This window comes from Sarcophilus harrisii, chromosome 6, assembly GCF_902635505.1.
Source record: "Sarcophilus harrisii chromosome 6, mSarHar1.11, whole genome shotgun sequence".
Lineage (NCBI taxonomy): Eukaryota > Metazoa > Chordata > Mammalia > Dasyuromorphia > Dasyuridae > Sarcophilus > Sarcophilus harrisii.
The window spans coordinates 81,186,685-81,198,804 of NC_045431.1; the positions used below are offsets into that span (position 1 = coordinate 81,186,685).

Sequence of the window (12,120 nt, forward strand, 5' to 3'; positions counted from 1 at the left end):
AATAAAATAAATTTTAAAAAAGGAATTGGCCTGAATAACCTCATTGTTGAAAAGAGTCAAATCCAATTTTATGTAATTTTTAAGGGAACCAGGGATTCCAAAAATAACATTACTATGGGTTGCATTCTTTGGCCCTCTTTCCTTCATTTCTTTCTTCTCTTCCTTCTTTCCTTTCTTTTTTACCCTTCCTTCCTTCCTTCCTTTATCCTTTTTGAGCTTTGTTATCAGTCTCTTTGTTTTGGAAACCCTTAAAGTGTGGTATAAGTGATATTGTTACCATATTATTATTATAAACTTCATGAAAATCTGTGTACAGGCTGACCATAATCTTTGCAACATTGAATAATGGAATATCAATATTCCTCCTATATATTGAAACATTTATCTGGTCCTGTTTTGAATGTCTGTGAGATTCTCAGAAGCAGGCTTTTTTTAATTGTAAGTGGGGCTTTGATATTCCTGTCCAATGTATAAAAACTGTTCCATCAGTCCCATGATGCCCTGCAAGCCTTGGAACAGTCACAAATATCTTGTAAAAGAAAATAAAACAAAGCTATCACATTTTTTAAAGTTAATAGCATTCATGGCGGAATGGGTTAGGATTGGAATGAAGTTGTAAATACTTCTTCCATTTGTTCATTTTAAAACCTACTCTGTTGAAGCATCATTTTAGGATAGTCACCTTTTTTGGCAAAGAAAAATGGGACAATGTTCCATTTGGAATTTCAATTCCAAACTTTTTATGAATTGCTTAAATAAATACAGCATTTTTACCCGATACAGAGATAGATTCTCATGCAGATATCTTAAATTATTCTTGGGGGCCCTAAATGAAGCTTTGCATTCCAAAAGGAGAGTCTCAGAGTACCAGATGAGCCATAATTATTGTAAGTGATGAATCAAAAAAAAAAAAAACCAATAAAAAGTATTTAGAAAGATTCTTTTAAAGGGGAAAAAGGAAAACAAAGGAATTAAAATGGCATGAAACAAGAAAGTAAAGACATCAAGAACAAAAAAAAATGTAAAAGACCACCTTACAAATAATTAATTTGGAATTTCCTGTTTTTAACATAACATTTTTTTTCTTGCTCCTCCATCTAATATGTTAGTGCAAACAAACAAAAATATATAGAGAATTGATACCATATATTTACAAAAATATTCCTCAAATACTGGTCCAAGCTGCTGATACTCTCTAGCATTGTACTTCTATACCTCATCCCATAGAATTTCAGTGCTCCAAGAGATCTTTTTTGTTCCACTTCTTATTCTGTAGAGAAGGAAAATAAAGGTGACAACACTGAAGTGATTTTAAGCAAAGTCGCACAATCGGGATCATAGATTGCATGATCTATGCATGTAATCAAGGCATTCTTAGGCGTCATCTACTCTAACTCATATTAAAGATGGAGAAACTAAGGCCTTTCTCATCTTTTCTAAATCATACAAGTAGTAGAATCACCAGAAGAACATAGATTCTGTAACACTATCTCCAGTACTACTTTCACTGTGTATTTATTAAGATGAATGGCTAGAAAATAGATTTTTAAATTCTTCATTGGGAACTTTGTACTACTTTCACTGTGTATTTATTAAGATGAATGGCTAGAAAATAGATTTTTAAATTCTTCATTGGGAACTTTTTCATACATAACAACAGATCAAAGCATCATAAGTTTAGAGCAAGAGGTTATCCTATCTAATGAACTCATTTCACAGATAAGAAAATGCAGTTATTAAAAAAAAAAAAAAACAAGTTTATAAAAGTGGTAGAAATGAAGATTGAAACTTACAGCCCCTAATTCTCATTTCTGATTTCTTATTACTCTTGTTGCATATGTAAATCTAATTAGATTGATTACTGAAAGCTATTCTTTTATCCGTGAATATTAAGAATTCATGGTATGAGTATGTAGATTATAGACCTGGACTTAAACTTTGGCTCTGCTGCTTAAGTATGAACTCTTGAGCAAGTGATTTAACCCTCACAGAACTCAGTTTTCCAATACACAGACATTTATTTCAATTTAGGAGAATGAGGAAAGACTTCATGAAGCAAGAGGTGTTTGAATTAAGGCCTGGAGGATATCAATAAGCAGAGAGAGGTGTAGGATGATATAGTGGCAAGAGCAGGTTTAAAGAGAAAAATTTGGGTGCAAATTTCCATTCTTCCATTTGCCTGTGGGTAATTATTTAATCTCTCTACACTCTCTAGGCTTCTTCTTTCTTGGGGGTAGAGGGAGAGCAAAAGAGAAATAGACAATCTCTTAATATTTTCCATTTCTAAATCCTATGATGAGGGAGAAAAAAAGAAGGAAACTAAGGAAAGACTGAGAAAAACTAGTAATATTAAGTAGTCCAGCCTCAGCAGAGGAATAGGTAGGGAAAAACAATATGAAATGAAATAAAGAAATGGCAATTGGCATTCAAATTTCCAATGAGCACATCTTCATTTGGTAAGAATCGACTGAAGTTTTTAGACAGAAATGATAAGAATATCCTTTTATATCAGGAATATGTATTTGGCAACAGTGTAAAAGATGGGATAGAGATCTTTGAAGACTGGGGACAGAGAGATCTACTAAGAGATAACTAAAGCTTCCTGAGAAAAAATGACTCCCAGATCAGTATTCTTTCTGTCATAACATACTGTCTGTCCATTGTTTCTTAATGTTCTAATTAAAAGACTAGCAACATTGTAGAATACTCTAGAAACATAATGTGTATAGGAGACAACATAAGGAATAGAGAAAGCCTAGGATAATATACTTTTAATTGTCTAATTTTTTCAGGCATTAATAGTCTGGTCTTGCAATGATCTGATGTAATTTCATATTTTGCTTCTCTACATTTTTGGAGCAACAGCAATTTGGAAACCAAAAGAACTCAATGTCCTTTGAAGATTCAAACTCTTAATTAAAACAGAACACTAACAAAGAGATAGATCTCTCTCTCTCTCTCTCTCTCTCTCTCTCTCTCTCTCTCTCTCTCTCTCCCCCTCTCTCTTCTCTCTGCCTTTCTCTCTCTCTCTTCTCTCTGCATCTCTCTCTCTGTCTCTCTCGGTCTCTCTCTCTCTCTCTCTCTCTCTCTCTCTCTCTCTTTACAGGAAGAAGTTGGTGACCACATTTAGCAAGTCAAATGATAAAATCAATGTTTTCTTCAGTGGTCACAAGAATCGTGATGAAATGGTTTGGCAGAAGTTGAAACGATGGTTTTTAAGAGGGAAAGTTGTCACATAGGCAATGGGAAGTGAAACATTTGTTTTGGATATTTCACCTCATGTACCCTTCAAACAGTAATATGATGCATTATTAGAAAGGCAATTCAGCATCAAAATGAATAGGAGAATAAGGCAAAACAAAGCTTTCATATCATGATGTCTTCCATTGTTTGTAGGGGGCAATTTTCCTAATTTTACCTGACAAAAATAATGGCCTGCTCATGGTGCACACATTACATCTGATCTCAAGTAAAGGTGGGATGCTGAGGGGAAAGATGGCAGCATTAAGAAGCAAAGCCAAGTCTTTCAGTGACTCCGCATGTCCTCTGACAGAGGATCTTAGGCTGAACCTGGAATTCCAGGCTAAGTAAAAGTCAGAGAAACTAACTCAAATCATAACCCAGTTGTCAAAACGTTACTGCCACTTCAATCAGTTAACTAGAGCCTTTCAGAACGACCACAAAGTCAAGGAAGAAAGCATAGTGAAATACACCGGCGCTGGCTTCGTTTCCTCCTACTCTTTCTCCTTTGTCCCTTTGGTTTCTACCTCTAAAGAACGGTTGCTGGATGGTTGATCTGGCAGCTCAGAACTCGGTTTGCCTTTTCCTAGCAGAGGCTGGTGGGTGGAGCATAGAGCCGGTAGCCCAAAATACAAGTTTCTGAAGTGAGTTAGGAGACTGGGACAGAGGGAGTGAGAACCTAGGGGAGGGAAAACAGCAAGGAACAACGTCCCACCGACGGAGCAGCCTCAGCAGAAGGAAAAGCTGCGGTGGGACTGACGACCCCAAGCAGAGACGGCCAAATAGACTTAGACAAACAGCCAGGAAGGAGGACGCGAGCGCAATATGGTGAGTGGCGTTTTTCTGGTACACGTCTAAGTCTGAAGAATTACTTTCATTTTTCTGTGCTTGGAGAGAAGGGAGGGTTCAAAGCCTATGGCGTACGGTAGGACAAAGAGAAAGCGGTGAACTGCTTGTGTGTGTGTGTGTGTGTTAGTGTCACTTACACACGCGCGCACAGACACGGTGAAGCAGAAGCAGAGAAGGCAGGTCTCGGAAGAGCTGGCGATTCTCCGATCCCCGCCCGCCCTGGAGCTGGTAAGCAGGTAGGGTGGGTGATTTTAGTGCAAAGCTCCAGGAGGGCCATGCACACGCGTGCACAGCGCACTAGAGGCCGAAGCACGTATCCTGGAGTCCTCAATCTCCCTCATTCCCCCTCCACCCCGGACCCCCCTCTCAGGTCCAGTGCTTGCGATCAAGCTTGGTGGATCGCGTCCTAAAGGCGCTAGGGATCTGGAATTCCGGCTTGAGGTCTGGGAAGACATAAAGTAAGTAATCGCTGCCCAGCCCACTCTGGGGTGGCCTCCTGAGCTTAGGGTTCCGGGGTTTCGGAGTAGCGCGCCTTCGCCCAGTTCCTTCTCCACTCCGGGCTCGGCTCGAGCTCGGGTTTCAGCCCTGCCTCTTCCCCTTAGAAGCCTCCTGCCCGGCTCCCCACTCCCCGCTGCAGCCCAGCGGGGCCCTTGCGCGGCCCTAAATAGAGTCTGTTTCCCACGCTTGGGAGGAGGGATGAAGAAAAAAAAGATAGTGCCCGAGCACCCTGGGTCAAGGCTGGGGGGAGGATGCGAGAGGAAGGGGAGGTTTGGGCCCTAGGGAGATGAGGAAGGGGACTTTGGAGCCTCTCAGCGCCCTTGCCATTCTCGCTGACCCACACTGGCTAACTTCGCTCAGGGCTGGGCCGTGGGAAAGTGCTACCCATACCCGGCTGCGGCTCCGGAGGCGCTCCGGACTCTCCCCTTCCACAGCCTAATATGAGGGCAGATGCACGATGGAGCCCAGTTTTCCTACCTGAGGACACATACGGGGAAAAAAGCCCCTTAAAAGGCGTCGCAAGGTCCTTTGCACCTTTGGGGAGGAGATTAATATCCTGTCTAAAGCCTTCTGCTGCTTCAGTTAGTCTGCCAAGGAATAAGCTGCTACCAACTTCAGATTTTGACCATCTGCAGCTTTGTGTAAAAGAAGCAGCCTCCCTTCTTCAAAATGCAAAGGTTAACTTGAACTCTCATCTTGGCAACTGCTGGTGGCAAGAAGGTCAGGGGTCAAAGAGATTACATAGCGTTTAAGTCATGACCTGACAAAAGTGAAATTTCCGTTTAGGATCCTAATTCAGTGCTTTGGAAATGAGCAGGGTGGTCCCTTTGTCTCTAGGTCACAGTTTAGTAGTAACAGCGAAAACAGGTCTTATTTGAATTTTAGGGTCTGCAGACCCAGAAACTTGATTGTAATTCTGCTAACTTGCACTTTCCTATTACATTTTCTTGTAAACATTGTTTTTCCTTTTTCATTACTGCATTTAAAAAAAATAGCTGTTGCAACATCTTTATAATATCAAACTAGAGGGACTATTTCTTTCTCCCCATTGGGCATATTAGGGCATCTTGTCATTTTCTAACTCCCCGTGAAATTCTTGACTTTTTAATAGCACAGGCTGTTTTAGAATTTGATGTTTCAGGGATGAGACTGTGCTAAGAACTACTTATTTATGCCTTTGAAAGAAAAAACAACAACAACAACACAACTAATAGACATTCTGAAAACCACCTGTGTGATCACCTGGTATTGGTGATCAACATTTAATGATAGAAACAACTTTTTATAGTTCCTTGGCATAGTTGCTGTTTTGGATTTATTTATTTATTTAAATGACTGCTTAGAGTGAAACTGAATTCCAGTTTTCCCTGAAGTTATAAATCAAAACACCCACAACCCCCTTCTCCCAACCTCTAGTTCAAAATTAGCAGCTACAGAGTTGCATACTTCCAAAGACCAAATAAATTTAATATGTTTTACAGGTTAGGTACTCGACTTGCTCTGTAAAACTTTTCTGAACTGGCAGTTTTCATTGGGAAATAAAAGTAGTCCAAAGCACATATATAAACTTTTCAAGACCAAGGACACGCTTATAATTTTTAGAGTAATGATTTATCATTGCAGTATTAATATTCAGTTTTGTGAAATTTTTTCCAACAAAAAAGGGTATTGAAATTTCATTACTTACAATGTGAAAAGTTTATGTTGTACTTTAGATACAGAAGAGCCAGGAAAAAAAGTTCTGATTGTGACAATATCAAGAAAATAGTTTTTTGTCATTGCATAGGAGAACTTTTAAAAATCTGATATCATACAAAGAATTCCATTCCTTATACTTAATTGGAATATTGCACAATTATGGCAAAACTTGGATGCTTTCTGATTTCTTATGTGCTGGAATTCCTATTATCTTGGAAGATCAAGAGCCAATTATAAATGAGAGTTTTAATGAGTTATTGGAAGATCAGGAAAGTTAAATCCATGCCTCTGCTCCAGCACACACACACACACACACACACACACACACACACTCCTCACACATCTCACATATCTCACACAGAGATAGTAAATATATATAGTGTACTTACAGATGTTTGTATGTATGGTTGATGGGAGGGGGAGAGGGAAGATTATGTGAATCCAAGTCTTCCTGGGTCCCAGATCATAACTTCCATCCACGAGTAATAAATAGACTATGTTTCCTTTTTCTTGTAATAGTAATGGGGGGACAGGGAGAAATGAAGTCCGATTCAATTCAGTCACTCAATTTTTATTAAACATCCACTGCATATAAAACATTTTTCTGGATAGCTGATAGGATTAAAAATTTAGAATAGAAGTTTCGCTATCTTTCCCTGAGGAATGGATATGTGTGTATGTATATGGATAAATATATATACACATAATTTACACATAACTAGAACATAAGAGAATATAAAAATACTTTACAGAGATGTAATTAAAGGGCTCTGTGAACTTAAGAGAGAAAGTTCCTTGCTTACTTAATTTATGAAGGCTAGCTCTAGGAGGTGCCATTTTAAATGGGTTTTAAAGGAGGAATCTGTACATTTAATGCAACCAGATAAAAAGATAAAGTTTGTGAGTTGTCACTATTTCAAATACTTTTCATCCCCTCTTTTTGGCACAATACTAATATGAATCTAATGGAAGCATTTATTTGATTTTGGTATCAACAATTCATGATCCTATGGTATTTTATGATTTTGATCACAATATTTAGAGTTGGAGGAGACCTTAAATGTCATTCAGTCCTCAATTTATAGATGAGGCAACTGAGGTCCAAAGAGAGGAAGTGACTTTACAAAATATTTTCCCAACCTGGTGATAAAACAACCCTTGTGATAACAACCTTATAATAAAAAAAATGCAAAAATTATTTCCATTTTCAGGTGAAGAAACTGAGCATGAGAAGCCAGCAGTATAGCCAGTGCCTCTCATAAATACACATAAGAGTCAACAGCAATTTGAACCCAAATCTCTTGACTCCTAAATCAATAGTCTTTCTGTTCACCTGTCAATAATGACAGAAGGAAGAGATTAAAATTGCTTTATGGGTTCTTATTTCTGTTCTATTTCTTAAGAGATTGTTTTGAAAGCCTGTTTCAAAACTAATGTCAGGTAGATTCTAAACTTGAGTAACAAGTAGCAAAATATTCATGTGAACAGTTTAAGTGACTAATAGCAATTGTATAACCAGATAAAACATGACTTGTCACAATCATTTGATGTAGTGTTTTAGTTTTGTCACCAGTATTTCTAAAACAAACAAAAAAATCAAAAGAATCTGAAAACAAACAAAATAGTGCTGTGGCAAGAATATGAGATCTGGATATCAGATGACACTTATCCGATTTCAAACTGTACTGTCTAGCAAGTAATCTAGTTTTTTTTGTTTGTTTGTTTGTTTGTTTTTTTGATCAACTTCAGTTTTGTCCTCTGAAAAATGAGGATTTGGAATCAGAGAAACTATGTCAAAATCTCAGATATGCTCTTACTTTGTGTGACCTTAGAAAGTGGTGCCATCTCTGCAAGCCTCAGTTTCATTGCCTTTAAAAATAAGAGGACTGAACTTGATCAGCTCTAAGATCTCTTTCCAGGACTGAATATTATGAACTCTTCTCATTTGCCTTATGAAGAAACTCAGGGCCAGTGATGTGGACACTGACTAGGATAAAATAAAATTCTTATGACTTTGTTTCTCTAATCCACTTATATAAGCTTTACAAAATTTGGACAAGTTATCTGTTTCCCTATAATTTCCCTAGAAAATCGCATAATCTAAATAAAAACTTAAATTTTTTGAGATTATTTCTTTCTTTGTATTTGTATCACCAGAGTATCACCAGTGCCTGGCATGTAATAAATATTTAAAAATGCTTGTTAATTTACTGGTTGTTTGACTTATTGAAGAATGCTTGAAATTCCTCCAATCTAATCTTTATCCAAAGCTTAGATGGCCACATTGGCTAGCCATAATCATTCATCAGTGATATTCAATGATTATATGTCTACTGCATATAAAGTATTGTACTGGGTTCTACAAAATAACATGATTTCTTCTCTCAAAAAGCATAGAGTATAAAGAAAAAGGACAGTAATTGTACATGTAACCAAACACATAATATGAGAGGTAGTAGTAAGTGCAAAATAAAGCCGATTAAAGTACCAGGATTGTTGGTATTTTAGGAGAGAGCATTTTTACCTGACAGAAGTAGTGTATTTATATTTCGATGGTCTTGGGGTTTAAATTTGGTCTTGCAAAAAAAACGGGAACTTTTACAGCTTGAGATGAGAAGGGATTCTATTCTAAGCAGCCTACTCAACTAAATACCAGATAATATTAGCATGATCTTTATCATACTTAATTTTAATAACAATAATATTTAAAATAGCTAGCATATCTATAATGCTTTAAGGTTTATACACCTGTTTTTTTTTTTTAACAAATATTATCTCATTTGATCCTCATAACAACTCTTGGAGATAGACATTAAATTCCTACTTTGCAGATAAGGAATATAGCTAGAAAGATGGAAGCCAAATTTGAACTTGTCTTCCTGACTCCAGGTCCAGTATTCTCTCTGTTGCCTACCACCTATTCTTTAAAGTTATTGGGAGTTCTCATTTTTAATAGCTTGTTTCCTGTTGGAAATGATTACAATAGGTCATGCTGTAGCAACTAGCATGGCATGTTAGAAAGAACACTGATGCTAGAATTAGGGAACTTGAGTTTAAATCTTGCCCTTCTTACTACTTGAATGATCTTTTCCACATAATTTTAGCTCTATGGACTTCCATATCTTGTTGAAAACTTGGGAGATAAACTCAAAGGATAACCTTTAATGTCCCTGTTTATGTTCAGTTGCATCTGACTCCTTGTGATCCCTTTTGGACAAAGATACCAATGTTGTCTGCAATTTCCTTTTTTAGATAATTTTACAGATGAGGAAACTGGAGCAAAGGTTAAGTGACTTGCTCTAACTCATTTTACAGATGAGAAAACTGAGACAAAAATTAAGTGACTTGCCTAGGGTTATATAGCTAGTGAGTGCCTGAGGTAGAATTTGAACTCAGGTCTTCCTGCCTTCAGGTTTGATGTTAACTGTACTATCTAGTTGTTTCTCAGTCACAAAGTTAGTAAATTTTTGAGGTCAGTTTTGAATTCAGGAAGATTCATCTTTCTGACTCCAGGCTTAGTGCATGTCTGGGTTTCTAAGGCCCCTGTTATCTGTATATCCCCAAAGTTTTTCTAAGGTTGATTATCAAGTCATTTTTTCCCTTTTATTTTTTCAAGTTCAGGGGAAGAGGGTGAATGTCATTATTAGTCAATTTCTCTCCTGGGAGGAAAAGAGAGGAGAAGATGAAGGAAGTTGTAGACGTATAGAGCCTAAGCAGCCTGAATAGCCACACAGATCCATTAGGCAGAAGTGGAATTAGAACAAGGTAGAATAAACACTTCAGTTGAGGTCACTGAGGACATTAAGATAAAATAATGACTGGGAGGAGCTATCTCCCAATTTTAAAGAGAGAATATCACATTCTTGTGATTTGAAGGTGTATCTAATGAATTGAAAGGTTACCATATAGATTCCCAAACCCAAGCCCAAAATTATCCCATCTTTATTATTTCAACTTTTTTTCAATGTTGAAGAGTTTCTAATTATTCTTAGCCTTATTTTAAAATGTAGATCTTTCTGGGATAGCTGGTGCCATAATCTTTTATTGAAAAAGTCCTTTAGTTAATCCTTAAATCTGGACTGGCAGAGTTGAGAAACATGATGGGGTAGATCAAAAGAGAGGCTGCAATACAAGAGATGAAAGAATATTCATGTCTAATAAACATTGTTATGAGATGATAGTGGGATGATGGTTTTTGTAAGTAAATTTCCATGCCAAAAAAGTATCTGTCCCAAACTATCCTTGAGAATCCATCAAATAAAGGCATTCCAATACAATCAAAGTATTATTGCAGATGAAACTGTTGCCCACCCTTGGTTGGATATAACATTGATCCATAAAAATTAAAGAATAGCCTTTTTAACAGATATTACAATGGCAAATACCCATGATATCCCAACTGTGTAGAATGAAAATCATCCAAACGTGTGAGATCAAATGAAGTCAACAAATTATCAACTTTTAATAATATGTTGAAATAACATGTGTGTGTATCCCCAGTCTCCTTTTGACTCCTAGAGTTGTTAGGAAGATGTTTTAGTAAATCTATAGAAAACAAGCTTAGATATCACTTCATGTATATCCTCATTCATTTATAAAAAGTTAGTCACCTAACATTTATTAAATATGGCAGTCAATAAGTTAAGCCCTAAGGATACAAAGAAAGACAAACCCAGTCTCTGTACTAATGAGCTTAAATTTAAATGAGGAAGACAATGGGTAAATTGCTGGATACATTATATATATATATATACACACACACACACACAGAGATATGTATATATACAAACATATATTGTATATCACATGTATATGTATATCACATGATATATATATATATATATATATATATATATATATATACACATATAGTCTTAGTATCTAAGCCCTAATAGAGGGCTTCATAAAAGATTGCATTTGATTTGAACCCTAAATGAAGCCAAGACAGAAAGATAAGGAGGGAGAGAATTTTAGGCATGAGGTACACAGAGATAGGAGGTAGAGTATGAAGAATGATGTAGCTGGATTATGAATTGTGTAAAAGGAAATAAAGTATAAGAAGACTAAAAAGGCAGAAGGAATCAAATTATGGAGATCTTTAATGCCAGAGAGGATTTTTTGATTCTCAAAGGTAATAGAGAATTACTGAAATTTACTGAGTAAAGAAGTGACCATAGTCAGATCTACACTTCAGAAAAATAACTGGCTGATGGTTGGTTTGGAAAGGGGATAGATTTGAGGCAACTAGGAAAAGAGAAAGGACTATGACAATTATGCAGGTAAGAAGTGATGAGGGTCTAAAACTAAAGTAATAGCTGTGTGAGTAGGAAAAAATGGGATGTAAATTATACATGTAAAGGGAGAAATGACAGAATTTGGCAAAGAATTAGGTATGTAGAGTCAGCAGAAGGGAGATGTTGAGGTTGACACCAAGATCAAGAAAATGATGATGACCTCAATAGCAGTAAGGAAATTAAAGAGAGGGAAGAGTTTAGAGGGGAGAATGAGGTCTGCTTTGTACACGTTGATTTTGAGATGCTTATGAGACACCAGCTTGAAATGTCCAAAAGGAAGTTGATATTATGAGACTAGCTCAGGAGAAAGACAATGGCTGGATACACGGTCTACAAATTGTTTGTATAGATATGGTAATTGAATATGTGGGAGCTGAGGAGATTGTCACATGAGATTAAGGTAAAGAGAGAGAGACAGAGACACACAGAGACACACAGAGAGAGACAGAGACACAGAGACACAGATAGAGAGAGAGACAGAGACATAGAGAGAGACATACAGAGATAGAGAGAAAAAGAGACACAGAGAGACCCAGCTAGA

The 12,120-nt window shown here is 36.9% G+C and overlaps 1 protein-coding gene across 3 annotated transcripts in view; it reads left to right on the plus strand.

Annotated features, from left to right (window-relative positions):
- Positions 1–3,628: 3,628 nt before the first annotated feature.
- The window catches only part of GUCY1A1 (guanylate cyclase 1 soluble subunit alpha 1), a 96,070-nt gene continuing 87,578 nt past the window's right edge, over positions 3,629–12,120 (plus strand). The window contains exon 1 of one of the 3 annotated variants that reach the window (XM_003773115.4): positions 3,629–4,068. The gene's annotated coding sequence lies outside the window, so the exon portion shown is untranslated. Of the gene's footprint in view, positions 4,069–4,110; positions 4,318–4,346; positions 4,548–12,120 lie in introns of those variants that run through there. The other 2 variants (XM_023505909.2, XM_031943198.1) reach the window with 2 other exon arrangements.